The following is a 7,138-nucleotide window of genomic DNA, read 5'->3' on the forward strand; positions in this document are numbered from 1 at the left end:
CGTTCACTTAACATGCCTTTAATGGAATCAATAATCTCAAAATAAAGCTGTTTGTAATTGTATCTACTATCTGCTCTGGTTGCTGGTGGGCCTACTTTTTCTAGTGCAGTTTGGTAAAACTCGGTGAAAGCTTGATCTGTGCGAAGTGACACAATAAACTGCTTGAAATTGTCAATCTTGCTTATGCCATAGTTAAAATGGGTTTCCCTATTTTGAAGAATGGAATACAAAATTGTGGACTGTTCTAAAATCCTGTAAAAAACACACCCAAAAAACAAAAGAGAAAGCTATTAAGATAATGCAGTAAGCCACTTATTTTACTTAATGACTCATCATCCCACCCAGCTGGTTGTTCAAGTACCCCCTCAAAAATATCTAAAAGTTTTTCATAGTTTTTGTGCAATACATTGATTAATCTAGAGCGATAATACCATCTTGTTTCACCAGGGGCAGGAAACTCAAGGTTGTTAGATGTGAGAAAAGCTTTTCTTTTTGGGGCATTGCTTGTAAATGTGCTGAATGTAGCTATATTAATAAAAAGATTTTAACAGGAGAAATTGATGAGGCTGACTGGCATAGGACCAGGTTCAATCTATGAGCTGCACAATGAACAAAATGAGCAAGGATACTCTTGTCGACAATGCTTGAACACCATTGATATGGCCAGACATGACAGAAGCACCATCATATGTTTGTAAAACCAGCAGTGGCGTGCGGTCATGCAAGCGCCATACTAAACATTTTACGAACAAGAAATTTTTGGATGAGCAAAATCAGTTTAATTTTCTGTTCTAAACAATGTCAATGTAATCTTTTGTCTAGAATTGTCTTTGGTTGAAATGCTTGCCTTTATTTATGCACTGATTTACTGTCATGGTTTCAGTTTCCTTTTGCTACTCTTGTAAGATGGTCAAGTGTATTATTATTTGTGTCTTTTCTGTGTAGTCGATACCATTGTCATGAAGATTGACTCTAGATTCGAAGATCTTAACAGCAGAGCATTCGTTTCTTGTTTGATCATTCAAAGCAGGTGTACAGCCGGAATTTTTCCCAGACAGAGAGCTGCAATCGTTGCAAGATCATATGGAACATTCTTTAATCTTCAAGCACTAAAAGTGGAACTAGTCGTTAGCATACGCATCTGCCGAAATAAATCAGAAACCTGAGCAGTTATCAAAAAATAATCGACTTGACTTGAAAGCCATTTTTCCAGGTTGCCGATTATGTCAGCTCATTCTTACTATGCCAAATTACGTCTCCTCTGCAGAAGATCATTTCGGCTCTCAAGTGTATCAAAACGTATCTTCGCAATTACACAGAGCAAGAGCGACTTTCTGCATTGGCTACAATTTAAATCGAAGAAGGAGATGTTTGTAGGTTTACTTGCGGAAACCACGATTCTATGAGGACGTTTAAAGGTTTGCGCAAAGGAAGAACGGATGGAATTTACATTTAAAGTAAATCTGTTGTAGGACTTTGGACTATTTCGTTCTGTTACTTCTTCACTACAATGAAATGCATAGTAGCCATTTACTTAAAACGACTTTATGTAATAATACAAATGTAGCTTTAAACCATGTGTGATATATATATACTCTATAAGCGTTTTTGAATTTTTAGATTTTTCAATACTGTTTCAGTCATGACAGATACATTTTCGACAAAGTACTCCCAGAAATCGCGGGAAATGCGCTCCAGTAGCCTTCAAAATCAAAAAGAATTTCTGGAACAACCCCAGAACCCCTAGAAACTTCATGGCATGCCGCAACACTAGCCTTGCCTATTAAATTCGGTCACCGCACGCCACTGAAACCAGTTTTCTTTATATTAGAATACTCTACCAAGTTTATCTTTGACAACTTGATATTGCTGTGGCATTTCTGTTCATACCCCATCCACAAATCCAATACTCTCCATAATTTCACTTGCTTTGTCAAGGACACTTAGCTGCTCTTTGTTGGAGACATCCAGATGCTTCATCAACCGGAATGCTCTTAATGTGCGATCATTTATTTCCTTTCTGATTTCATCTTCAATAATTGAATCAAGACAGCTGATAAAGACCATTTTGAATTTCTGGGAGACTCCAGTAAATCTTCTGTCACCAACTATATCAGATTCTGCTGATCTGCAATGCAGTGACGCTCAGAAATACAGAATCAAACTTAGCAAAACATTCGAGCGCTCTCTATAATTACCTTTGTTCAAAATACCTTCGGACTCATTGTGACCTCTAAATGGCAGCTGCTTTGACAATACAGCATGGCCTCAGTAACAGTTTTTAAAATTTCTCGATTTTGTCTTTCCTCATTGTTGACGCTGTCTGTTTCTTCCTGAGGACATAAGACAATCAATTCGTTCACTAGCTCCATACGTTTTCCATGTCTTAAATGCAGTCAAATGCGATTTAGATTTTCATCTTCTTGGCATCGACATAATACTCCGCATCGTTTTTGTATTCTTAGTCCACGATGGCGATGTTTTGGGAAAACATTGGACATGGCCAACAAAACACTTTCTGGATTTGTACTGCCACACAGCCAGTCAGCGCCTCATACCAATCTCTCTGAAATGCTCTTCCCTTATTTTTGGATAGTTAAATCAGGATAGGCCGTTCTTGAACGATAACAATTCTGTTCGATGACGATCGAGCAGAGAACGGTTCTAGCTAATAGCTATTTTACTAAATCAATCAGTTGAGCAAATGCAGTCGCACTTGAAGCCATGTGTCGTCTACACAAATACAAAATATGTTTGAAATGGCTTTGTGGAAAGTATTACCGACAATGACACGTATATTGGTAATCAATCGCTGTACTCGTATTATTAAAAGTCGAATAATTACAACCTCCGCCAATTTAAAACCGGGTTCGACTATAAAAACAGCAATTTGAACATACGTCAAGTCCCTTAGCCAACCAGAATTCAAAATAACATAGAATTATATTGTATGTTCCACCCACTCTGAAAATGGGCGGAATACGTGAAATCCTTGAGTGGCAATAATGAGAAAGGCTGACTGGGTTACAGTAACAAATCTTGAGATTTTGCTGTATTACGATTGAACCACCTAATAAAAGCGTAAATATGAACGATAAAACATGTACAGTGAGGGAAATAATGTATATCTTATGTCCAAATAGAATATTTATTATTTTGGAATTTCCTTGCTGGGCGAATTAGCGTGTTTCATAATACGCCATTCCTCGCGCTATGTTTGTAAAGTGCCTCGACACCAACTAAAGGGACATATGCGTGACCGAAATGACAATGATTACTAGTATCATTTTGCCTTTAACTTTTTTCAGTTTGTTGAAATGCATCGACACTAGCAGTGATGAGAACTTAAAAGACGATTTTGCAAAGTTGTTACAAAGTATTCCGCTTTCATCGAGACATGTGCGAAAGCGAAACGTTCCAGCCTACATGAAGAAATTATATGAAATGGAGAAGCGACGCTCCACTTTCATAAATTCATGTATTTTAATGAAGGTTTGTCTCTTTGCCTTGTCGAAATCTATTTTGACAAAGGACATCTTGTAGATGTTCGTAGTGTATTATTTACTATGATGGGAATCCATTTATTTTTCAGAAAACAAGCTTTACGAAAGAAACAGCATTCACTTCAGTTGAAAAGTGTGAAGATAAAGAGGCTCGTCCCATACAGCTGCGTGTATTTAAAAAAGAGATCAGGGATCGAAATCCACACACGATATGTATTTCATACATCTTTATCAGTCATATGAATTCATCCATGTTTCATTCACCAACAAAGAAGTTGGTACAACGCTTAATTGGGACACGTTTTGTGGAAATTCAAGAAGGTGAATGGTTGACATTTGAAATTGCAACTTCCCGGCTATCCTGTCTAAACTGGTTCATCAAGCTGATAAACTTCATGAAGTTAAGTTGGTCAAATATTTGTCGGATTCCAAACCTATGCAGGTACAAAGGTGGTCGTAAACAACCATTTATGCTTATTTGTTTACCTCCCTCAAAGTTAAGCAGGCTGCTGGAGACAAGAAAAATTCTAATGTTTTCTTACGTACTTCTGCATTAGACGCTTTCCTCGTGCACCTAAGTTCTCTCCATATTCGCAGATGTTGTTGCTAATTTTCAACAATTTATTGGGTTACTTCGGTATTTTGCATCCAAAACATACAACGCTACACTTATTGGAATATGTCCAGCATTTTCAGGAAGCAAACATCAAAATGTACAACTGCAGTATTACCTTGGAAAAAGGCGGTTGCTGCGTCCCCACCGAATTTGAGCCTTATCAATTTTACATTACACAGTGAATGCAGGAAAATAACAATTTCTAGTCTCCCAGGAATGATTGTAGCAACCTCCTGTGGTTTGCACTTTTTATAATCTAATTGGTTTTATAAATAGAGAGGTATGTTAGTATAAATTGTTGAGTTTAAATTTCCTCTAAATATGTTAATCTACGCACTAAAGAAAATTGTTGGTAATTCGGTTATGCAATTATAACTTTATTTTGATATATTTGGGAAGTGCCCGAGGTTCGTTTCTATTTAAATGTTTGTTAAAGGTTTTTCTCGGACACACGTTTGAATTAAACCTTGAATACATGGTTCAAGCTTAAAATATGCATTATAGGTATTTATTCTTGTTTATGATATGAATTTTCGCTTTACTCGGTTATGATCGGCCAAACATCAAAATAATTTACAAAATAACAAGACCTCAAGATAAATGAAAAATATAGTTAAAATAGTAGACTTCCATCAGTAATACCATAATCAGGGGGTTTTTCTGCAAATTGACTGAGCAGTTACAAACCCTTTTAAAATCACTAAATTAAAATAAGCCAAAATTTGTGATTTTACTACTTTCCGGCGCTAGAAATGCTAAAAAACATAAAAACCCGTTATTATTGTCGATTTCAGTTAACTTTTTTTAATGGCAGTTTCCACTGCAAATGACGTGGCTATTCCAGCTATGGAATATTCAGAAATGAACTTGAACTTGAGTTGACAAGTTTATTATTGTAGTACTGAGTTGTGTACTTGAACTGAAGTTTTGAACTAAAGTTGCGAAGTACTAGCAAACGCGAAAGGTCTTTGTACCCTGTAGATATTTGGCAATGAATCCGTTCAGTAAGCAAGGAAAAGCTTTGTAATTCTAATCCGTTTGACGGCCCTCTAAGAGTGTTATAATACGATACATAGTTTATTATGTAATAAATTTACAGTAAATGTGGCACTAGAGAGTATCGTTGGATTTTAAATGCAGGAGGAATACCCTGCATACTATACCCTCGACGTCATTGCCACTCGTAACAACTGGACATGACTCATCAAAAGAAATGCCTTTGGTTGCAATCAATGAATGAAATTTGCTACGAAGAAACTGCTTCTCCATAACGTCGGCCGTTCTGTCTCGAGAGATTTGACTTATTATCTTGTAAGGAGTAACCAAGATCTCTATTCAAAATTCTACTAATGGATGACCTGCTAGGTATGTGTTGCTGGAAGGCAAACTTTGTTATTCTCTAGGTGTTGGTGAATCTCTTTTACGCAAATAGATGGTTTATTAATTTTAGATATTCAGTGTATACAAAACGCAATCATCTGTACGTGGTTCAAACATCCACATTCTCTCTGGCGGTGCAATAGAACCAGTATCTACCCTTAGATCTGTGACATAGTCTTATACGGTAGATTGGATTGTTTCGAAATATTTAATCCATGCGCTCGTTATTTAACCACATTTTACAGTGTTTCTTACTTCTATTGGTAAAGCTTTTTCCTTGCTTACTGGATTCATTGCCAAATGTCTACGGGTAAAGACATTTCGCGTTTGCAGTACTTCGCATTTGGTTCACGGCACATTCAAGTACAACTTGTTAACTCAAATTGACAATTCCATTTCGAATATTTCATATTTGAAAATGTAACTGGCAAGTTAACTGAAATCGACAATAAAAGTTTGTAAACTTTTTGTGAACTTTTCAAAATTATATAAATTTATGTATTTTCATCATATTCATAAAGAATGTATAGATAAATCATAGTTCAATGAAAGGGCAATCTTCGTAGCTCGACAATTCTTTCAACACAACGACGATTTTCAAGATAATCCGTGTTTTCCGGGAATTTCCGAGTAATTCCCAGAGTTTTCGACAATTTCCGATATTTTCCGGGATTTTCCAAGTTAGGCCGAGGCTTTCCGTTAAATTCCGATCTCATAAATTAAATGTAAGCGTGAATGAATATTTTAAAATTTCATCTGGCAGCACTGTTTTCCCCATTATAAACCATTGAGTTCTATAATAACTGGAGCGGCTATCTCAAGCGCGGCCTTAGATATCTGATGTTGTAAAAAAAATGGCGGATTTCGTCCGTTGCCGCTGAGATTTACCGAAGTTGACCGCTTTTCCGAAAATTTCACAATTTCCCACTCCCTCCTGAGGAAAGAGTGAGGAAAATGTATATGTGTATTTGGGATTCGGCAAGCAATTTTGATGAAAATCAAGGTAAAACCTTAAATTCATAACAGCGAGTCAACTGTGGTTGTCAGTTATCTGCTCCTACGAGGATGCATTTATAACTATCGACGAAAGACCTATATGTCGGCTACACATGTATGAATGCAGATGTGCGTCGTTTCTTACCAGCGTCAAATTTGTTTGATCGATTAAACTCTTTAGTCTATAAAAAAGTATATCATAGTTCATCTCCACGGTTCACGAGAGAGAAGTCAGCTTATTTGTTATCATTGCTATTTTGCTTCTTTCATGCAATGGGCAATGGCTTTTCGCAACAATTGTAGGATTTTTACTTGTTTCTTTAAAAAGTACATATTAAATCTCTGATATTTACGGATTTTCTGTAATTGAGTTTCATATGAAATTTCAAAAGACTCAAGTCTGCATAGGTTTGGTAAATAAAACAAACAATATTGTGTAGAAATTACTTTAAGTAACCTTTTGTGATGTTCTGAAGTGCCACTGCATCAAATACTTGTAGTTGTAGCACATTTTGATTTTGTTGTATTGATATATGAATTGGGCAAAATGCAAATAATCATCAAAACACTTATGCTTCCAATGGTGTTTATAATTCATTTGTAGTTTTAATACTTCTACCTTTACTTTTTCACTTTGTTTTGT

This window comes from Xenia sp. Carnegie-2017, unplaced genomic scaffold (assembly GCF_021976095.1).
Source record: "Xenia sp. Carnegie-2017 unplaced genomic scaffold, XeniaSp_v1 HiC_scaffold_26, whole genome shotgun sequence".
Lineage (NCBI taxonomy): Eukaryota > Metazoa > Cnidaria > Anthozoa > Malacalcyonacea > Xeniidae > Xenia > Xenia sp. Carnegie-2017.